The 24,808-nt window shown below is 39.2% G+C and overlaps 1 protein-coding gene across 1 annotated transcript in view; it reads right to left on the reverse strand.

Annotated features, from left to right (window-relative positions):
- Positions 1–24,808, reverse strand: part of coro7 (coronin 7) — a 164,819-nt gene that overhangs the window by 63,956 nt on the left and 76,055 nt on the right. The window lies entirely within an intron of this gene.

The following is a 24,808-nucleotide window of genomic DNA, read 5'->3' on the forward strand; positions in this document are numbered from 1 at the left end:
TATTTTTAAATATTTTCAATATACATTTATATTTTCCCTATTAATTTTGGGAATCTCTTTTGTTCTCTGTTCATTTTGAAGTGTTTATATTTGAAAGATGGCATTGTTTTTTTTTTAAAGTTCATATAAATAACAATAAAAATCAATAAAATAACATCTGTATTTGTAGTGTTATTTTGCTTGTTAATCAGACTTGTCATAGCAAGACATCTAGCTTCTGCTCTTAACCTGTCATTCAGGTTCTTAGTAGTGAGATTGACTGGACTAACAAAACTCAGCAGAAGTGTCCTTCACGGTCTGAGTCTTCTGAGCACAAGCTTAGTCATGCTGGGCTTTTAAAACTGAGACATTAACTGCAAAAACACCACCCAGAGCAAACTTTTACAAGGCTGTTTAAGATTTAGAGAAAGGCAGGAAGGTATTAGATTTTTCCTTCATGGAGACAGCTTAAGGCGAATGGGAGAAAGTGACTGAAAACAGACCATTTCCAGATCTAATAAGCAAATTTTACTGCACTCACTGTAACTCACCCAAATGAAACAAGCTGATATTGTTTGTTAATGGGTGCATCCATGGCTGACCACCCACATATTTTACAGGTAGAAAACTAGGAAGAGCTTCATAACGAGTGAAACACACAAACAGTCTTCTTGTAGGGCTGGCATGAATACAACACTCATGGGTACAACAGCTGGAAGGTGTTGTTGTTTAAAATCAGCTTAACAAAACAAACATATAAAACAGCCCACTGCTGTCCAGCAAATACTATAATTTTAATTTGTTAGCAGAAGCACAAGCATATCAAACAAACAATAAATACCCAAACATGCACACATTCACAGAACATGCAGTTTGTGCCTCTCCACACTTTATTTTTGCATTTTTATTACAATCCCTTTCATTATTATTCATTTAATGTAAGCTTTGGTGAAAAAATACTCTTAGAAGTTATGTACTTTGAAATGAATGAATTCTTACCTAAATCAATGCGCAGAAAAACCAAGTGGTGATTGAGATGATATTTATTAAAATATTGTAAATTTACACCTTTTTTCATTGACACAGAAAAGATCTAAATGTAATTAGATAATGACTATGTAAGTAATCACGTTGTTCTGTAATTACATTTAAATAGCATAGCAAAACAACAGTAATAACCCTGTCTATGGGTAGTAATAAACCAGTGTCTAAGGGTTAAACATGTTATGTGACCATGTCAATCACAGGAGATCCAAACATTCCCTGAAACACTGGCCGATCTGTGACTGGACGCAGCAGGTACCTGAGTTGGTGCAGGTCTGATTCTCTCCTCTCTAGCTTTCACTAAAAAGGCCCCCTTTATTCTCTGAATTTAAGAGACCTGGACTTCTGGCCCTTGTCCAAACCCAATGCTCAAGCGGAGCCCCTCAAAGAGCCCATTGTAGCCATGAGGGCTGTTTTTTTTCCAAATTATCTCCAAAAATTCCGTAGAAAATAACTGCAAAGTAAATATTTTTTGATACTTTCTTGATACTTTTTTTTCCTTTCTCTTTTTTCCCTATTTTTGCAGATGTTTGGGGCAGGGAGATGCTGGCAATGACTTTTAAAACAGAGCTGAGTGGCTCAAAACAGTCATTTCTCCCTCATATTCTCCCTCAAATCTAAAAACCTGTCTGTTGCTAACACATACACTTTTAAGAAACTATCTGCTGATACCGATGTGCTTCTGTTATCAACATTCAAATCTCCTTCAAATATATTTCGTAGGATTTCAGAAGCTTCACTAAGGCAGAATTGCACAAATTGTATTCTATCTGCTATAAGAACATTCATTTATTGAAGACATATGTCCTAGCAAAGACCTCAGGATGAAAAAAAAGTGATCTGATTTAGAGTGTCGAATTAAAAAAAAAGTTTTTTGCTTGTGCATTTCCTTGGGAGTTTTTCTAAGAAGGTGACTGGTCATAGCTGCCGTTGAAGTTTCCTCCAGCATATGATACATGTTATTCCTGCTCTACACACTCTGGCTCCAATATGGGCCTGCCACGTCCTGAAGGAGAAGGTAAGGTTTTGTGGTGTTGGAGCAGTTTAAAAAAAAAAAAGACCAGGCCATTTTGTTTTTGAAGCCTGTGTGTATTTGTGTAGAGCTAGAGCTAAGACCTGTGCCCCTACTCCATGTTCCAGCACAAACAGGGAAATGAAGAGCCATGTATTGCTCTAGCGCTTTAGGTGCTGCAGGCCTCAAGTACTGCAGACTGAGCAGGATATTGAATACTCGGCAGCAAGTGAAATTAGAGAAACACTGATACTTTTCTCCATTGTAAGCTTTCCTGATGAGTCGTTTTAAGGTCTATAGCATCTAGTCATCTGTGTGTCCTGTTTTGTCCTGTCTCGATCTCTGTAGTCTCAATACCAGATGCCTTGAGCTCCATTAGGATGTTGGTTAACAGGAATTTTTAACTTTGGAAATAACAGATATATATCTGACTCATATAGCTGCTCAGAGGGCTTAATGTATTAAACCGATTTGTGACAGTTTTAGATGCAAATCAGATGTATTCATGTGTTCGATATGAAACTCACATTTATGGGTCCACTGTATGATAAAAAGCAAATTGTGCTCCTTTTCCTGATGTTTTCTGACTTTTCCGTATTCTGCTGGATTCACTGAAGTTTGAGCAAGTTGTTGAAGTCACCATTTAAAACCAGACATAAACTTGCATTAGGGTGTCAAAGGATGTGTTGGTGAGAGACTTCCTTTAAGTCTCACAACATAAACAGTGGTTAGACGGAGGCACAAGCCTCAAATATACACTATATTTCCAAAAATATTCGGTCGTCTGGCTTTACACACATACGAACTTGAGTGACATCCTGTTCTTAATCCATAGGGTTTAATATGATGTCTGCCCACCTTTTGCAGCTATAACAGCTTCATCTATTCAGGGAAGGCTTTCCACAAGGTGTGTTTATGGGAATTTTTGACCATTCTTCCAGAAGTGCATGTGTGAGGTCAGACACTGATGCTGGACAAGAAGGCCTGGCTCGCAGTCTCTGCTCTAATTCATCCCAAAGGTGTTCTATCGGGTTGAGGTCAGGACTCTGTGCAAGCCAGTCAAGTTCTTCCACACCAAACTTGCTCATATATGTCTTTATGTCTCATGTTGGAACAGGAAGGGGCCATCCCTAAACTGTTCCCACAAAGCATGGGAGCACAAAATTGTCCAAAATCTCTTGGTCTGCTGAAGCATTAAGAGTTCCTTTCACTGGAATTAAGGGGCCAAGCCCAACTCCTGAAAAACAACCCTACACCAAACTTTACACTTGGCACAATGCAGTCAAACAAGTACCATTCTCCTGGTAACCACAAAACCCAGACTCGTCCATCGGATTGCCAAACGGAAAAACATGACTTGTCAACCCATTGAAACCCATTCCATGAAGCTTTTCTTAGCCTCAGTAAAATAACATCCCTGTACAATGATTTGGTGGATAAGTATTTCATTTATTAACATCTAATCTCATTTTCATTTACTGTTTTGTCTCAAGCTTGTTGATGGCTCCATTATTTCCTGGCTTCATTTAAACTTTGCACCTCTTGAGCGAGCAGTTATTGCACTGTGTCATGCATAATCTGCATGATAAGCTGCAGTATCAGTTAATCAAATGTTTGTTTGTTTTACTAAGTATGCAAGTTTTGCATTGCACTACTGCTCATATGCACAACTGGCCCAGAAAGTGCCTCTCTCAAATAGGCTCCCACAGTTAATGGCCTTAAAAGTAACATGAATCAGAAATCAACACATTTCCTTTCTATACTGTGCTGTGTTTCAAGTGAAATAGGGTTTCAGGGAGGGTCTATGAGCATTTAGCTCAGTGATGGATGGGGGTGGTATTATTTTTTCCCACCCACCCATGCATGCAATCAAAACAGACATTTTCAAAGCAGGCAAGTCGCTAAACTTTAAACAAAGGTTACAGATCAAATCAAATCTAATCTAATTTGTATAGTGCTTTTTACAACTGATGTTGTCACAAAGCAGCTATCAGAAAAGACAAGGTTTTAACATGAATGTAAAAACCCTCAGGTGAGCAAGCCAGGGGAAACAGTAGCAAGGAAAAACTCCCTCAGAGCTGAGGAAGAAACCTTGGGAGGAATCAAGGCTCACAAGGGGAGACCCATCCTCCTCTGGTTACAGGTAAAGCAAAAAAAAAAAGTATGATGAACTATATTTACTATGACAAGGTACATGAGCTAACAAAGTGATTACATTTTAAAATAGAAATTTCGAATGTAGGCTGTTCAATGCCTTTGCTAACAGTTACTGATTTCCAAAAGGGATGTACTTGCATTATCTGAATTCCCACCAAGTATATGAATGCATCCTCTGTGGCTCTGCTTAAAAAAATGACAGACATTCCTCAATAAAGCAGGGCTGATTCCACAGCAGAAACTGTTCCATACATGAATCCAGGCAATATTCTTGTGGTTCCTGTCTTCTTTATTATCTTTTATATTTTTATTCAAGTATATAATTAATTTAATTCTTTTTTCTATTTAATTTAATTTAATTTGGAATTACTTTTTTTGTGTGCAGTACGTTGACCAACATGCCTTGTTTTTAAATGTGCTATATAAATAATATTAACTATTGGCTTTTCAGCAGCACCCATCAAACCAATTAACCATTTTTTAAATTTTCTTAACAGACTTGAAAAAAAGTAAGTAACAAAAAAATTCTCCCAATATCTCTCAGCAGATGTAAAAGGGAAAAATGAAGCGTGGGAGGGCTGAAATGATCAAGGAAAAATGTAAACGACAGGCTAAGGACAGGAAGAAAACATTACAGATAAGAACACAGGAATACAGCAGACGAAGATTGTGGCCTGACCGATCCAGGGAAAGAGATGCACATGAAGAGCGCCACAGAGATAAGTGCCTTTAGCGCATTTCCAAGTTGAGGCGCTGAATACTAAAGAACTAAACTCATTTTCAACAAACTTTAGAACAAGCATCAAAAAATAAAAGAACAGCTCACCATGAAGTGACTTTAAAATAACTTTCTCATTTAGAAAGAGCAAAAGAATGAGTGGGGGCAAGAGAGGGGGAGAAAAAGAGAGGTCAAGAGGGGTATTTAGCTTATAGAAATTTAAGATGGAAATCTGGCATCTGTAACAGAGAGTAACATTCTGTACAAGGTAGGGTGGAGTGGGGTCAGTGGAGAAGGTGGGATGACTTGGCTGAGAAAGAAAAGTGTCTGTTATTAAATGCAAACTTGAACCACAAATGTCTTCTCAAATCTAGCAAGAAGCAGAATGCCTCCACAAAGCAAAGCTGCTTCCAATTAGCTTCTATTGGCAAAGGCAGATAAGGCCAATACCTGCCTAATCTCTCCCACACATTGTAAATGATAACATATGCCATTCATGTCTCTGGTTCTGCTATTGTTGCTGTTTCTAACCCAACCACAGAATCGTACACAGCATGCAACTGCCTAGAATGCTATCTACAATTAGGGAGGTAATAGTGACAGCTATAGAGATGGTTACAGCAACCCAAAATAAATGTGTGTTAATGACATAGCCACATAAAGCTATTAACAAGTTTGCTACAATGGTGGAATGGAGTGATTTACTTTGCTCACCCGATTAAACAATAAAATCTCAAATATTGGCACCCCTGGTAAACAAAACAGGGTGAAATAAATCTAAGCTTTTGAAGTACAATAATTTGGAAAAAAAGATCTCTTTTTTTCTCTCCAATCTGTATGTGACACAATTACTGACATACTTAACAGCTTTGAGTTATATTCTATAATGCTTAATGAGACTGGAGCACACACTGCAATGGATCTGAGACCATTACTCACTACATCACTCTAGATCCTTCAGATTCCGAGGTCCACACTGGGGATTTTACTCTTCAGCCAATCCTACAGGTTTTCTATGGGGTTCAGGTCAGGGCACTGAGGTGTCGATGACAAGACCTTAATTCTGTGGTTAGTGAACTATTTTGTGTTGATTTTGAGGTGTGCTTAGGATCATTGTTTTGCTGGAAGATCCAAACTATGACCCAGTTTAAGTTTGCTGGTTGCCAGGTTTTGATTTATTCTGGGTGGTGCTTGATAATGTTAGTGATATCATATATCTGTATAAATTGTCCATGACATACACTGTCTATGCACCTACTGTCTTTGTGCTTTTGTGTATTGTCTTTGCACTTTTTTAAATCTATTTTTGTAAACTACTGCATGGATGCAAGCATTCAGACAGTGCTTCATTATACTCTATAAACCTGATATAATGACAAAGTTAAATTAAACTCACTCCTGGTGTTTGTTGCTAAAAACCTCTATTTGGTCTTATCTGACCACTGAACACAATTCAACTGAAATTTCCAGTAACGTGGCAAACTATAGGCGCTTCAGTTTGTTAGTCGTCTTTCTACTGGAAGCCCTCCTAAACAACTTGTGGTTATGTAGAAGGTATTTCATTGTAGTTTGGGAGATGTTGTGACCCAAATACCTGCTATTCCCTATCTGTGATCGTTGGTGGTTCTTTGTCCACTCAAACCATCCTTCTCACTGTGCGTGTCAGCACATACATCCTCTTCCTGTCAGATTCTTAACATTTCCAATCGTTTTAAACTTTGTAATTGTAGCTGATGGTGAGCATGGGCAATTTCAACTGTTTAGCTATTTTCTTGTAGCAATTCTTACAACAATGCATGACTGAGAGAATTTGGCTTGTGTTTTATCTCATGTATATTCCCCAGTGAATCAGGAAATCATGGCCTAATTGTTCCTAGTTCAAAGTGTTCCTAATTGCTCAGGTGAACTTGAAAACTTCAGTTACATATTCAACTGAATATTACTTCAGGTAGATTTCACTCTTAGGAATTTCTAGGGGTACCAATAATTGTGGCACAGATCTAAGAAAATAATTTTTTTCACAAGATTTACTTTTTTCATTCAATCATTATATATTAAATAAAGGTTAGATTTTACTAACATTTTGAATGAAAGATAAAAAAAAGAATAAGCAATTGAGAATACTTTTCACATTCATTGAATACCAGGGGGCGGCATGGTGGCGTGGTGGGTAGCGCTGTCGCCTCACAGCAAGGAGGGCCTGGGTTCGATTCCCCGGCCGGGTGACCAGGGTCCTCTCTGTGTGGAGTTTGCATGTTCTCCCCATGTCTGCGTGGGTTTCCTCCGGGTTCTCCGGTTTCCTCCCACAGTCCAAAGACATGCAGTCAGGCCAATTGGACATGGTAAATTGGCCCTAGGTGTGAGTGACTGACTGTCTGTGTCTGTCTGTCTGCCCTGCGATGGACTGGCGACCTGTCCAGGGTGTATCCTGCCTTCTGCCTGAAGACTGCTGGGATAGGCTCCAGCACCCCCTGCGACCCTGATGGAGAAGCGGCTTACAAAATGGATGGATGGATGGATGGATGGATGAATACCAGGGGTGCTAATATTTGTGGAGGACACTATAGTTTAAATAAAATTTTACTATCACACACAAGAAAAACATGAAATTAATTCACTTAAATCGCTGGCTACTGCAAAAAGATGTAATAGAACACGAGGTTACAGAGCAAAGCCACCCATGGTGCTAGTGTTGCACAAATAATTAGCTTGGCAAGAAAATGTTTACTTTCACAGTTCTTTACCTACCCAGATGAAGTTGATCAGCCAAGACATGTTTGGTGTACAGAATTCAGAATTCACAACCATTAGCCAACTATGTTTGCACACAGAGGAATTAGACCTTCACATTTAACCCGCCCGTGCAGTGAAACACCCACATACATGCACACTAGTGAATACACACACACTAGGGGGCAGTGAGCACACTTGCCCGGAGCAGTGGGCAGCCCTATCCACAGCGCTTGGGCAGCATTTCAGGGTGCCTTGCTCAAGTGCACTTCAGTCACATACTGTCAGCTGAGGGGATCGAACTGGCGACCACAAGGCTGGTTCCCAAATCTCCAGCCCACGACTGCCCCCAAATTTTGTTTCTTTAGTTGTACACTAAAACTATGAGGCTAATGTTGCTAGTAAACACTAAAAGTCAACAGTCATCCAAAACATTTCCGAAATACTCCCAAACTTTCAAATCTCAGTCAAGGTCCTTCTGACTTGTCTGTGTGGTTTAGAACACCAACTCCATCACCAAGAGAGCCCAGCAGAGAATGTACATCCTGCATCAGCTGAGGAAGTTCAACCTGCTTATGGTGCAGTTCTACACAGCCATCACAGAGTCCACCATCACCACGTCTATTACAGTGTGGAGATACCTCCACAGACTGTAGCGCATCATCAAGTCTGCAGAGAGGAAATTCCACCTCCACATTTAACCCATCCATGAAGTGAAACACCACATACACACTAGTGAGTACACACACACTAGGGGCAGTGAGCACACTTGCCCGGAGCGGTGGGCAGCCCTATCCACTGCGCCCGGGGAGCAATTGGGGGTTAGGTGTCTTGCTCAAGGACACCTGAGTTATGGACTGACGGTGCTGGGGATTGAACCGGCAACCTTCCGGTCACAGGGCCATTCCCCTAACCTCCAGCCCACGACTGCCCCCCCTACTTCCCACTAGCCATCACTCTCTTGAACAGTTCAAATATTACATATAAACAATATTCCAGCTTCTAAACTGTACTTTTAAATATATTGATATACGGTATCACAAACATTCCATCCTCTGAAAATACTGTCTCATACCAAAGCTTCTTCTAGCATCTTGCTTACTGGCCTTATTAACCCACTTTCTGTTACCTCACTTATCCCTTTCTTTGCCACTATACACCCTTTAACTGCTGCTGCACTCAGCACTTTAACTTAAGACACATACTTTGCACAATGTAAGGTTTACAGATATGACTGTGTGTGTGTGTGTGTGTATGAGTGAGTGATGGTAGGAATACAAGTTTTATTTTATTTAATACAATTTTATTTTATTTTATATTTGTTTTCTGTCTTGTTAGGCAAAACTTGGTAAGTTCAATGAACTCACTTTACTAGCCTACTGATAGTTGCTAGTCTTTATGCCATTTAGCCACACATGTTGTTATTGTTTAGAAGTGTTGCACCTGTCACTTTATGCTAATATAAATGTGTTTCTGCACTTCATTATTGTGTAATGTGCTGCTGTTGTGTGTTGCACTATTGGGCCTAAGAACGACATGATGTTCCAATATATACAAGTTATGTAACAAAATGACAAAGACCAGCTGACATGCAGACACATGAAGATTCTGAGGAGGAGGAGTAATTAGGCACAACAACTGCTTCAAATTGCTGTCTGTAGCAACAGTAACAATAATGGTAATGCAACAAGTAAACAAGTAAAGCACACCAGCATCCGGGCCTTAATTGTTCCAGCAGACACATGGCGCTTCCATGAGGCCTCACCTGTGCGGTTGTGAGTTTCTGAACACAATGCAAGAACACACCCTTCCAACTACAAAGCCCACTTCTCATTGTTATGATTTAATGTGCTTTGTGACACTGGCTGTTCTTAGTTTAGGTGCTCCTAAGTTCAGAAGTCCATTTGTTTAAAATGGTCTTTTTGTGTTATGCCTTACCATTGCTGCATGGGGCTTCTGGGATGCAAGCTCTTCGGTATGACATGTGCTACATTCATCATTAAAGTCACTCTTTAGTGATCTAGATTGCACCAGTTCAGACAAAAATAAGCTGCAGCCAAAATGAGATAAATATGATCTCATAGGGACAAATCAAAACAAATGACACTGCCAAATTTGTTAGTACTTCATCACAGTTTTATGGTTTACAGTACAGCTTTCTTCCCAATAACAGCTAAATCCACAAATCTAGCTGGCCAGATGCAAAAGAAGACTGTCAGCTGCACTGCAGAGCCAAAAGAAAGCTGTATATACACACATCCACACACACCCACACACAATGGCAGACAGGATGAAAGTCATCTGGCTGATGGGCTAGGTTAGTTCTGGGTGAGGAATGCACAGTTGGCAGAAGGACAGCGGGGGTGGGGTAGACAGGTTCTGCACACAGGCTAATTACTCAACACTAGGCATGAGGGTGCACCATCCACAATAACTGCAGTTAAATAACATTGGGCCTCATTGACTGATATTGTCCTAAGTTTTTCTTAAATTTGTTCTTCAGCAAAAATCTGATAATGGTCAATGTCAGACTCATAACATGCTCTTAAACAACATAATTGTTTGCACCGTTCTGCTCTTGAGATTCTGTTCCTACTTAAGAACAAATCTCACAAGAAAGTATTGGTAAATGTCAGAATCTTTGTGAAAACTGCATGCATGTCAGCGTGTGTGTGTGTGTGTGTGTGTGTGTGTGTGTGTGTGTGTGTATACACCTGTCTCACTATTCTTGTGAGGACCACATATCCCCACATTGATTGGACAGCATAACAGTTGTGCACAAGTGAAGACACATAGTGGATTTTAAGAAGAAATTTCTTCTTTAGAGCAGTTGGTGAAAGAGGCCCATTCTACTCAAGGTTGAGGAAAAAAATTATGCACAAGCACTCCGACATAAAATAATTTGATCATGTTTTGTCCATTGTCAGCTAACCACTGAAACATAGTTGCATCTGCGGGTCTCATAATGGGCCACACCTTTAACCACAGTAAAAGTTAACAGTCAGTGTTTAAGCAAGTGCCACAAATTGATACAATGAGTATGTCTGTGCCCTAGTATTTGTTATAACAAGTACAAGACCATATCATTTCCTTATTCTGGAAATCAGTAGTATCTGCCATTAGAACTACCTATAATGAGCATGCACTTCATTTTGTCTTGCAGTCATCTGGGATGTAAATTTAAAAGATAAAACCCCAAGGCCCTGATCTATGACAGATTTGTGTATGTAAGCACATGCAAACCTGATAGCACCCACAAAAACGGTCCAAGCTAATCTACTATCTTGTGGGTCTACAGAGGATTGTGTTTTTGTGTGTTTGCCTTAATTCATATGGCTTTTCAAGTGATTCTTCCTAGGCTTGCAAAATATAGGGCAGTGTCAGTCCAAATAGATGAATTTAGTACCCACTGAGCTAGTTACTAAGCCTGAAAGTTATTTTGAGAATAGAAAGTACATGCATGATTCAAAACACATACTAACCTGATGACTATTGTCATTGTATTTTTAGAGTTTAGCTAAATATATATTTTTTAAGTTTAAACATGAACATTTTTTATTAAATATGAATACAAACTAAATATGTATTTCTTATAATGCCTTGCTCCATTTCCACTTGATCGATGATAAAACCTGGTAGGTAAAGAACAAAACTAAACAAATATACAAACAAACAAAAAACAGAAACATATAGGTGTAAGTGTTGGTAGTGATGTTGAGTAAAAGACAGACAGGAAAATGAGTGGAAAACAGAGTATACTTCTAAGAAATTAGGAGAAATATAGGCTTTTTTCAAAAACAGAGTATATGCCTACTGTAATTAGATTTATGCTGTTGAAGGTATACTGTACTGGTGATTTACAGCAGGCTATTAGCAAAACTGCACTGCACATAATGCTTATTCCACAATCAGGAATGCTTAAAAACATTTATAGCCCCCTGTCAACTATGAAAATGTTCTTTGTTAAGTCACTAGAAAATCAGCCAGCAAGTCACATTCAAAGGAAACACTTGGGGGGAATCATGCAAACTCAAACACGTTGCTTTACAGACCAGTACAGGAGCAACTAGCACAAGAATATTATAGAATAGAACTGAACAATTTAACTGTACAATCCATATGAAACTCTCCAAAATTTGCACTGCAATATTAAGGATAAAAAACTACAGCCTACAGCCCCCAATAAAAGAACACAAAGAACTTAAAGGAGCAGTACTCTGCCAAGCACTGTGGTGATGTCAGTATGTAGTGTGTGCAAGTTATTGTGTGGCACATGTGTTTATGTACCAATGTTCCCCAAAATAATAAAGCTGAGCTTGTTTATACAGACACCACACTGGATTTAAAAAGCATTTTCTCTCCCAGAATTCCCCAAGCTTAAAAAAGCCCAAGCCTCTCTCAAACCACAGCACCCTACATTATTGAGGGTGGGAGAGTTATCACAGCCACTGATGGTCTAGCTTTGAAAAAACACTTCTCTCATTAGCAGACCTTTTTCAAGTCAAAGTGAATCTGAAATAATAAGGGAAGGTCTTGAAGCTATGTAAGCATTTTCACAGGATAATTTGAGAGGTGAAACATGACATTATGGTTATTTTTATTGTTTTCTGTCTGCTTGTGCTTGCAACATAGCTAAAAGTCAGAGTTAATGAGGTGGGCAAAAGTCATTATCAGAAAAAGTCATATCAAACAATTTGATAAAAGATTACAAAGAATCAAACTATTTTAAATGGTACCATAAGACCATCGACATGAAGTAAAAAAAGGTCCATTTTTATTTTAGCTAGACATTAATCAGCCCCAGCTGACAATAGACCTGATATGAAATGTCATATCAGGTGATATTTAAGTTTGCATTACTTAATTTTATGGCTCAATGCTTCTTGAGTACTGCTACTCTATATTAACATAATGTCTTCGCACCTTTAATCTGTTGTGCTTCTCTTATGAGTGCACCCTTAGGGAACCTTACACAGTTTTAAAAGTTGGTTGCATTTTCTTCTTTTTACGGCCCAAATAATCCCGATTACAAATTTAGACTCATCAATCTATAAAATGTTACTCCACATCTTAGTTACAATGCAAATATTTGTTTGTTTCCTTTTTTTAATAACAGCTTCTTGACAGCTTCTACAAATACTTTCAGACCCACAGCATTGAGCTAGTGTAAGGATTGACAGAAATACCTGTGGGTTTTTTCAGGTCTGAAGCAAGAGCAGAGCTTGATTTTCTTGTTAAAGAATACTACTGTTGTGTAAAACTATTCCTGGTATTCCAGTATGGACAAAATATCACCCAGAACTAGCTATAGCATGGTTACCATTAAGACACAGGGATAAGATGCAAATCTCTCTAGTGCTTCAATGCACCCAAATGGGACTAAGGCCAGGGTCAAGCAGCACAACTCTGACATCCTCCTCTCACAGTGCCATGACCCCCATCCATCAACCATTTCTATATACACAAGCTGATGGCTTTCACACTGCTGTTGCATCAGGTGCTGGGTCTGTATACACAGAAGCATGTTTTGACTCTAAAGCTAGATTGTGTCAGAAAAAAGACTGTGGTAATAAGTGAGGGCAATTGTTGCAGTGCATTTAGACTGCACCTAGGTTTTGAGGCATGCCTTGAACAGTACTACTACTGCGCACACACACACAAACACATGCTTTTGTGAGCCATAATGTCAAACTCAACAAAGCCCAAATTCAGCAAACTACATAATCCTCTACTGACCCATTCGCATAAAGAGCCCTAAAACTCCCTGCTAACATAAGCCACATTCATTACAACCTCTGACTTAAGCCCATGCCCTTGGACCCAGCAGGAATGGGAAGGCAACTCCATATAACAAACCGACATTTATGTCCAGACATAAGCCACATGGGCCTGGTGGTTTCAAAGTGCTCCACATAGGCATATCCTCTGATTCACTTTGATTGGAGGAAAGGCCTGGACATCAACAAGCTACCACACACTGGTTCCAGCTGAGTGACTGAACGACAGGTCAGGAAACAAATAACCCTTTATGAGTTGTTGTCAAACCAAGTAAGCCACAGAGCTGTCAAGAGCAAGAGCAACTTTAGGCCATGGCAGACAGACATGGGCCTCAGTTCATACACATTCAATTCCATTTAATTTAACTTTAACTGCAAAATGCTTTTAAAACAGATATTGTCACAAAGCAGCTTTCTCAAAATTCCAGTCTTGACCCTTAAAGGGAAATTCACTATGCTAGTTCCCTAGCCTAATTTAACTGTGGAGATGTGAGCATTCACCCAGTTTAGATGTTAAATGGTGCATTGCAGAAACTAACTGGATGACTTTGTTTACATCTCAAATATTATATTACATAGAAATAAAAAAAAAATTGATGGAATTTTCTTTTAATGTAAAGGGTGACGGTGGCCTTCCCAAGATCATAAGGAAGAAACATTGAGCATAAATGAGATTAAAAAGGAGAATCCATCCTCCTCTTGGAATTTAAAGGAATTGCAACACTAACAGTGAAAGGTTGATAAAAAGATTTCACAACATTGTCCATTTTGTGTGTATGTACTGATGTCTGGTACCAGCCAGAAATGCATGATCAGAACCGGCTATGAGTAAAATCTTTTTTGGTTTCTATGGTTCTATTTAACACTATATCATGATATATGTTCTAACTACAAATGCAAAAAACTGCAAAGTTCTCATAACTGGAAAAAACTGGTGTGGATTACCTACTTTGGATGGTTGTTTAGCCAAGCTGTTTGAAAAAATAAGATTTCTCAGTTGAATACAATAATGGTGAATACAGACTGGTATACTGAACAATAACAGTCTGCTAACATTGCATAATGTGAGGATCAGATACCCATGCTATTACCTCAAACATGCTAAATCATTTGTGAAGACATCACCCAAATGTGTCACTTACTGGAGTGCGGGGAAACCACAAAGCTAAAGTTAGTCAGCTTTTTATTCAAATTTTCCTTCCTACCTTAAATGTAACAGAGGTTAAGTTTTACTAATAACTGATTCTGAACAGGTGAAATGAATAATTCGTTCTGTAGGGATGTTGATAGTTAACGATTTGCGTCTATTGTGTTGTAGAGCCCACTTCTATGCCACAAAATCATCATTATTCATCATTATAAATGTATTTGTCATGTTTATTCATATAAACATAGTTTAGTTAAAAAAAGTTTGGGTTAAAAAAACTGCCACTAGTCAATCTGGCTGTAGAGAAATCATAAGTCGCAATAAAAAAAATCATAATCAGTGCATCTTTGGTATCAGCACAGTGAACCAATATCTATTTATGTCTTTAATTTAAGTGCATTAGTAATTTGGTGTTTTGTTATTGCAGTTCTGTGTTCGCCATAACAAACACCATGAGATCCACCCGGAATTCCTGAGGGCTCTGGATGTTGTAGGGCTGAATTGGCTGACAGGCATCTGCAACATCGCATGGACATCTGGGGCGGTCCCCCTGGAATGGCAGATGGGGTGGTGGTCCCTCTTTTTAAGAAAGGGGACCAGAGGGTGGGTTCCAACTATCGGGGGATCACACTTCTTAGCCTAGCCGGTAAGGCAGGGGTACTGGAGAAGAGAGTCCGACTGATAGTCGAATCTCAGCTACAAGAGGAACAATGCGGGTTTCGCCCTGGTAGTGGTACACTGGACCAGCTTTTTAATCTCACCAGGGTCCTGGAGGGTGTGCGGGAGTCCACATGTGTTATGTGGATTTGGAGAAGGCATTCGACGGCGTCCCTCGGGGGATCCTGTGGGGAGTGCTCCGGGAGTACGGGGTGAGGGGCTCATTGTTACGGGCCATTCAGTCCCTGCACAAACGGAGCAGGAACTTGGTTCATATAGCCGGCAGTAAGTCAGATTGGTTTTCAGTTAGGGTTGGACTCAGCCAGGGCTGTCCGTTGTCACCGATTCTGTTCATAACTTTTATGGACAGAATTTCTTGGAACAGCCAAGTAGCAGAGGGTGTCCAGTATGGTGGCCTCAGGATTTCATGTCTGCTTTATGCAGATGATGTGGTCCTGCTGGCATCATCAGGCCGGGACCTCCAGCTCTCTCTGGACCAGTTTGCAGCTGAGTGTGAAGTGGCTGGGATGAAAATCAGCACCTTTAAATCTGAGACCATGGTCCTCAATGGGAAAAGGGTGGAATGCTAAGTCCAGGTTGGGAGTGAATTCTTGCCCCAAGTGGAGGAGTTTAAATATCTTGGGATTTTGTTCACGAGTGAAGGAAGGATGGAGCGAGAAGTTGACAGGCGGATTGGTGTGGCGTCTGCAGTAATGCGGACCGTATACCGGTCCATCATGGTGAAGAGAGCTGAGTTAGAAGCTGTCAATTTATCGGCCACTTGTATCCGTGATCTCGTTCTTTCGGTCACTACCCAAAGCTCTCATAGGTGAGAGTCGGAACGTCGATTGACCAGTACACCGAGCTTTCTCCGCAGGGTCGCCGGGCTCTCTCTTAGAGATAGGGTGAGAAGCTCTGCGATTCGTGAGAGGCTCGGAGCAGAGCCGCTGCTCCTCCACGTTGAGAGAAGCCAGTTGGGGTGGTTCGGGCATCTGGTATAGATGGCCTCTGGACGCCTCCCTAGGGAGGTGTTCCAGACATGTCCAATGGGGAGGAGACCACGGGGAAGACTCAGGACACGTTGGAGGGATTATATCTCTCGACTGTCTTGGGAACACCTCGGTTTTCCTCTGGAAGAGCTGAAGGAGGTGGCGGGGAAGAGGGTGGCCTGGGCCTCTTTGCTTAGGCTGCTGCCCCCACGACCTGGATAAGCGGATGACGGTGGATGTATAGATGAAGTAATTCGGTGCGGAAAGAAACTAGCAATCAGCAATAAAAATAGCTTTTTACATGAAACTATGGGCGTTGGATAATGGGAATGCAATAATATGTCAGCATATTTGAAAACTCTAACCACTGCATCAAATATTTATGTATGCTATGTATTGCATAATCAAAATTTGGGGGGATATCTAATACATTATTTTGTTACGTCAACAAAGTTAAAGGGTTTACAGCCATGATTTATGAGACCTATTACTATGGCAACACAATGAACCAATAACATTCTGCCAACTTCAGTGCCCAGAGAGCCTGATCAGCAATAAAGAAGATTGTTTAAAATTATAATTTATTAATTTTAACATTAAACATTTTAGCCTTAAATAAATTCTTTGAAGTAGCTTTTAAGTACATGGCCACGGCCATTGTGTGCTGGCTCTGTGTCTCAGGATTCAAAAGTGCAGCCATGGACTGACCAGCCATGTGTTCAGTTTTTCCTCTGCCCTGTAATAAAGCTATGCAAAGCAGTATGGCAAATGAGGTCCTCTCCGGCGCCACATGGACACAAGCTTGCCTGTCCGCCTCATCAGCCGACATGGTGGCCACGTGCCAGTGTGCCTTATGGAGGGAAAGTGTATATCAGCCCTAACAACAGCTATACCACTGCTTCGGTGCCCCTCGTCTCCCAACACCCTCAAGCGCTCAGAGGCCCTGCACCAGCCAGCCCCTAACCCACAACAGCTTCTAAATCCATCAGCCGCTTGCTCCACCACCACATTTTTTACCTCTGAAGAGATGTAATTTAAAGAGAACCACAGAAAGGTCAACATAAGAACAGGCCGTGCCAACTCCCGGCAGTCTTCCTTGCTGACACGAGTAGCTATCTATTTTATTGGGGCTGCCTCCAAAAGGTGGTTTTGAAATGGATGGGTTGTGTGTGTGTGTTGAGCTTGGCAACTGGAAAAAGAAACAGTTTTATCTCTCTCTCTCTCTCTCTCTCTCTCTGTACTCTAGTTGCCAGGCTCAGAGATCAGTATGATGAATGGGCAGAGCTGGCAGAAAGCTGGACCTGCGCAAGCTAAAATTAGATTGTTACGGGTGGGTTAGGGGGAGTCCACTAGCAGAGGTGAGGTGAACTCCAGACATTAAAGAACCACCACACTATGTATATTCCAGGTGGAAGAAAGGAAGACACTCACTTTTTAAAATAATAAATGGTTCTGAGTTTTAACATACAACTATAAGCAAAAAACTGATATAGAACTTATATATTATATGAAAACTAGAAAGGTTCTTCATAGGGCTGTACTGAATATTCAATAAAATTAGAAGATTCAACAATTAAAATATTTGAAAATGAAAAAAGGGTCCTAATAGTGAGTTACCAGTAGCATGCAGTAGTGGCACAACTGAAAGCAAGATAATCTGCCTGCCTTTTTTCATGTGGTCAAATGGTCCATTCTTGCCAAAGACATGGCAATACCTCTAATAACAAAAATCAAGTTGGCATTCCTGTGCGCTATTCTGTTTCATGTTGAATAGTAGAAATGTCAAAATATAACTGCTGCACTATGTTGGCGGAACAAAAAATTTGAAATTTGCAATTTGAATAGATAGTAAGAAATAGGTGAATCTTCAGCTTTGTGTGATAATGTTGGTTTAGCACATGCTTGGATACAAAGTGTTTTTAAGCAGCTTAAAAAACTTGGATGTAAAATATGTTGCCCCCTAGGACATATGAGTGGATATTGTCGATATTGTTGTGGATATCACAAATTTTTTGTTTAAAAAAAAAAAGAAGAGCTTAACCCATCCTGTATAATTGGATTTATGGCAGTGAGTGAAATGTCCCCGTATTAATAGTTTTGAAAATATATTTGAGACAATATTTGATAGAATATTCAAAAATGATAGTATTTGATAGACTCAGCCCTAGTTCTTCAAAATGTGATAGAAAATCTGTCTTTAACCTTTAAATGCTGATGCAAACACACACAAACACACACACACACACACACCGTCCTGATCTGAACTGCACACTGAATGAGGCGCACAGTTCGATAGGGTTAAAGTTTCATCCACTGAAATATTCTTAGTGAACAAAAAGTGTTTGTTTTTTTCTCTGGCACCATACCAAAGGCCTCTTTTTGGCACCTTTTATTTTTAATAGTGCATGAATACAGCAATAGGCAGACTTAGTTCACAAAGGCCTTTTGCTTCTGCAGGTCTGAACACTGCTGCATTTGTCCAGCAGCGAAAGAAAGAGGCAATGCAAAAAATAATAATAAAATAAAAAAATAGTCAAGGGACAGTGAGCAACCAGGTCTACGTTGAATTCTGAATGGGCCACACAAAACTCAACAGCAACAGTGGAGCATACTTGGCCCATCCATACAGGGAAGTCAGCAACCAGGGACTACACATTTACATGCCATCCAGTATACTTGTTTTGGTATGTGAATTCTTGTCCCAAAACAACAGGAACTAAAAGGGCAACTCACATTGCCGTGTAACTAGTGATGACTACCCAGGGAAAGTAAACCCCACCACATTTACTCTTTGTCCCCATTAGCCTGGGAAAAGTCAGGCTTCCCCTCCCCAAATATTTTTTTCCCGCTTTCTGCTCTTTTCTAAATATCTCAGTGAGTTGTTTTGCACAGATTCTTATCCTGTGTCATTCTTTCAGATCCTCCACTTGCCATGGGTTTTGTTGCACCACAGCTGATCCACTGTAACAGAGTATGATTAAGACAGCTGGAGACTTTCTCGCTATGACTGCACTTAGATCAGTATTGCTATTTTCCTTGCAGCACTTTCAATTAGATTTGGGTAAGGAAAGCAGACCCAGAACCGTGTTTATGGATGATGTCTATCTGAGGGTGGAGGTTTATAAAAAATTACTTCATTCTGTTGTGTTTAAAACAAAAATATTCTTCCATCACTATTCTGTCTAAATCAATTTATTAACAATAAGCATACAAAAATTGCAATAAAAAACCCTTGGTTGGATGTTGACTCAATAACATAAATAATACAGTATGTTATATTTGCAGGGTAGGATTGTTGTAAGTGACAAATATTTATGTTGCTTTATTTAAAAATCTAATAAATCAAAAGAGTAGTTTACATATATGGTCAACGAAGCTGCACAGTTTTCAAGGCACAATTCAATAACTGTCAAACCATCTAACTAACTAACTAACTAAATGTTGAACAGAGTTGGTTAGCATTACTGATTTTGGCTAACCAAAGGACCGACACAACTTTAGATGATGATTATATTCTGGGACAGTGAAGTTAGCGCTGAAGGGACAGAAAGGCAAAATTATACCTGCTTCTAAATGTTAGGATTTGTAGCCTGATAGGCTAACTTAATGCTTAAAAACTAATGTATGGGAAAGCAAATGGTGAGTGACTGGTGCTAACAAAAAGTCACAATCTAACCTGGTGTTTGGGACTGTAGCATTTTGGCTGAGCTAATGTGAGCTTAGTTAGCAGGCCAAATGTGTTACACACAACAGCACAGGCTTTTAGAAGATACCTGAGAGTATAGTTTCGAGTCACTAGTGTCACTCAAAGTGAGCAGTGAAAGCTAAAATCAAAAAGGTTCTGTGGTCTATGCAGCTCTTAGTTGTCGCTGACAGACTATCATGCTTAGTTTTCATGTAGTTTTTCCTGGCTCTGACCCTCTTTCTATAAGCACTACCTATCAGTGAGCTCCCACACCACTATTTAGGGACGCCTCTAAAATATAAATGGATGGAATATGATTGTGTCGCCATTTAGATGATTTGTGTAGCCATTTAGATGACACATAATTTTAAAATACTCTCATCATATTTAAATATTGTATACTTTATTACCGTTATACCACCCATGTGTTGACATGAATTATAAATTCAAATATTAGGGCTCTCAAAGATATAAAAATGCAAGAAATTAATAATGCCACTAATTTCATCGCATTTTCATAGTTGTTCACTTCAAATCATTCAGTTATCCAGGCTTACTCCCAGCTGCTTGTGTGCCGAGTGTGCACCCTCTTTCAAGTACACCTTTTAAATGGCTTTTATAGCAACATCTTCAGCACCTTCAGTGAATATGTTAGATAGTGCTAACAGGATCCTATGGATAAATTAACTAGCAGCAAGCCCTAGAAAATTTTATATAATATATACATTGCACACATAAGTCTAGTATTTTATGGTAAACATGAATGCTCACATGCTGTTTTATGGTTAAAAAGAAACCTTTTCATGCCTTAGGTCTTTCAATTGACAATTGAGGTGAATAATAAAACAGTAGATTGTTGTATTTTTTTACTGATTCTAGTATAAAACAGCTGCATTCTACACCAGAGAACTCTTTGTTCAAAAGTAGTAAAATAAACTGAAAAAAAGAAAAAAAGAAGAATGGAAATCGCATACATTTAGGGGTCCATATATTTCAAAATAAGCAATGGCTGTAAGGAGGATTAAAAGCTATGATCTCTGATACTGCAGTATTTTTGAGTACCAGATGGAGAATTTGTGTTGAACACATTTCTAGTTTACAGTAAATAAAGAAGGAAATACTGAGACCATACAACCTGTGAAACATATGTTTAAGAGGTGGTTTAAAACATATGTAGACATGGAATAGCATTCAAGTGTGCAAAACTACCACACACACATTGTGTGAGATAAGACATCAAACATAGAAGAAAGAAAAAACAGCTGTACCTTGATTGAGTAAGACAAACAATGTTTTGCGCCAAGACATACAGAGAATAAAGACAAGAGATAACAACAGGTTAAGACAAGTATAAACATGTGGTGAAGATGTGGAATCCATGTAACAGTGTGCTTTTGTTCTTTTGTGCTTCTGTGAATCTTTACTCAACCCCACATGCTAGTCCTACTGCCATAACCTTGGATGCAACACAGGTGTTCCTCACACACCAGGCCAAGCATGAGGTTTAGACAGGCTAATTCCCCCATTTGGGTGCACCTGGAGATAAAACCAAATACTACACAGGTATATACAATTTGTTTCAATTGTCTTTTCTGGTGCTCTTATCTTCTTTTAACGCTTGGGACATGCCAATGCAAGTGTTAAATGATGATGTCAAAAGCTGGGCCTGTGTGTATGTGTGTGCAGGAATGGTGCTCTTCCAGCCTGTCTAAACCTCATGCTTGGCCTGGTGTGTAAGGAACACCTGTGTTGCATCCAAGATTATGGCAGTAGGACAATGCGGCTCTTACTGGAGCAGCAAGCCCACCACAAAAGCAAGTAAAAGGCATATAAAAGGAGCAATAAACATCTAGGGTAGAGTAAGTGTGTGAAAGGGACTATCATTATAATCATGCATACACAGTACCTAAATAATAATGGTGCAACCATCTAAGCATTGACTCATGGAGACAACAAGTTTGATCTCCAGCAATGCCACAGATATCTGTAACTGGGGGTCCAAGACAGCATAATTCCCCCTCACTCTGTCTGCGTGGGAAGGATGCTCACACAAAAATGGTGTTCACTTCTTATACCTATTATTATTTATTAGTAACTACTCCTGCCACTTCAATTATATAAGTAATCGAGTAATGTGCCAATTATTCTGATTAATTACAATCCTTTCTTACAACAAAAATGGATTTAACTGATTTTTTAAAAATCCATAATACTAACAAAGATAAGCTACAAAGTTTTATTATTTTTTATTTAAAGAATATAGAAAACACTACTGATCCATTGAGAAGAAAATTATTATAAAATTTATCTGAGAATTTGGGTGTGAGTAAGCATGATAGTGCTATTTGCAACATTAACAACTTTGGGTTAAGTATTCCTTTATGCTTATGGCCTTTTTTGTGTTTAGAATTTACTGAGTATGGTATCCTCAATACTGTCTAAGGGATTTCTTTTAGTCTGCTTTCATTTGAAATGCATTAAATAAAATTAAAATCTGTGGCTCTGAACTGCTGCAACTTGAGCTGCTTATAAAGTCTCTTATTTTTGAACAAGGGAACTCAGCCCAAAACTGCAGCCATGCCGACCAAGAAAAAGGAGCTGACGAACCAATTTTCTCCTGCTGCTGCGGCTCCACTCTGCATGTGTTTCATGTTTTTCTTTCTTTCTTTCTTTCTTTCTTTCTTTCTTTCCCTCTGCGGGAAAAAGTATTTCCTCTTTCCAATTACGTTTTGATGAGGTTTTTAATCTTGTTAAAGCTTAGGTCTGTGACCCTTGTCTATTCTGCCTGGCCCAAACCACCAGACAGGTGTGCAGAGCACAGTGGTGGCTATGTTATCATAACACTACCATGACGACAGGATGGTTTGAGGACTGTTGTTCTATCGATCTCTTTCTCCCTTCATCCTTACCTCATTCACCCTCTCCTTCATTCCCGCATCATTGCTGAGATGGGTCAAATTATTATTTTCATTTCAACATATTTGTGTTGCAATTTTATGGCAAAAATAACATGAACCAGATAAGCATACTTGTGCTGTATTTAAATGCTACTGCAATACCTACGCTGCAGCATATTGTGCAAATGCTGCATATGACTATGCATCAATAAGTGTATTCAACAGCCAGTTGACTCTTTTGGCATCAGCAAAAGTATCAGAAACCTTCTCCAGCCTTTGGCACCAGAAAACTGGAATTGTGCTTTTTCCGTTAGTCATTTGTCTGAATAAAAGAGCACCTCTAATTTCTGAAGATTGCAGGCTTATGAGTTTTGGTACCTGCTCAAGAAGGGTACCAACAGGACCTAATAGTACTCGAGGGTGATCTTCTCTGTAACAATCGCAACTGAAACCAGCGAGAACAGACACAACAACAACAGAGACAAACCTAAACACATGGTTGTGTGCAAGTGTGAGAGTGTGTGAGTGCAAAACAGTGCAGTACATTATTTCATATTACCCACAAAGTTAAGATAACTATAGCTAAGTAACTACTTAGCCAAATTAGATACTACAGAGTGCCATAAAATGACAAAAAAGACGAATAAATACTAACAATAAAATAAAATCATTCATCACAGTTTTTTCCCCAGCTGTCTCAAGTAGGTGGAAAGCAAATAATGTTCTGTTGCAGCTTTGGCTTAAAGAAAGCACCGGAAATGTGCTAGTGTGTGTCATGCATAACACGGCTACACAGTATGCTTAAAAAATAATTAAACAAAAAGGCTAACAATAGGCCATCAGCAAACAAGCAAAACAAACAGCCTTAAACAAAGATGGGTACACTTGTAATTTTGAATGAAGCATTCTTTTCAAAGTTATATTGCAGAAAAAATGTATGCTCACATCCAAGATAATCTTAACACATACACAGGCAACAACACCTGGAAACTTTGACAGCTGCCTTATTCAAGCAAACAAAACTAATGTTTATGATGTCTGGCCTAATAACCAATTAAAACTTCAGTTTCACTGACAAAAGTACAAAAAACACAGTAGCAGACACTGACAAGCTGAATGTCAACTGCACCTCCTGAATTTGAGCTTCTGTGTTCTTGTGTACAACAACCCACATGAGGAACATAAGACTGGACAGACACACATTACCTGTCCGCAGCCAATGAAATGCTCTAGGTGACAAACAGCCATCTAGACATTGACAATGGCATATGTGCAAAAGACTGAAACTGTATAATAACACAAATAAATTAGTAAGAGACAAACAAAGAGTTTTGTTAAAATATAAAATAAAATATAAAAATAAATATATGTGTGTTGCTTTGAGCAAATATATTAATGTTGAGAAGAGAAGCATGTATTCCACTATGCCGAACAATACATAGACTCATTTACACATAGGAAAGAATATAGCCACAGGCAATCACCTCTGGCAATCTCTCAAGCAGGCACTCAAACTCATTCTAGCATATCATGTGAGGTCTAAGTGACCACAAATTTATATTCATTATATTTTTACAGCTGTTTTTCAGTATTTTGCAGTAACTTCATTCAATTATCAATTCCCTTAATACAATACGCCATTTCTTTCATGTTGCACAATTTTAAAAGTTTGAATGTTTACCTCAAGCACTTAAAATGAATTTATAGGAGTGTCACAACACACTATTTCTGAATGACTGCAAAGTCTACAATGTGATCTAATTCACACGTGTTGACATATACAGAAATATTTTATTTTTTCATGGGACAGCACTATAGAAATGAAACTTGGATATAACTTAAAATAGTCAGTGTACAGCTTGTATAGAAGTGTAGATGTACTGTCCTCTGAAAATAACTCAACACAGCCATTAATGTCTAAATAGCTGGCAACACAAGTGAGTACACCTCACAATGAACGTGTCCAAATTGTGCCCAATTGTATCGTGTCCCTCCCTGGTGTCATGTGACTTGTCA

This window comes from Pygocentrus nattereri, chromosome 14 (genome assembly GCF_015220715.1).
Source record: "Pygocentrus nattereri isolate fPygNat1 chromosome 14, fPygNat1.pri, whole genome shotgun sequence".
NCBI lineage: Eukaryota > Metazoa > Chordata > Actinopteri > Characiformes > Serrasalmidae > Pygocentrus > Pygocentrus nattereri.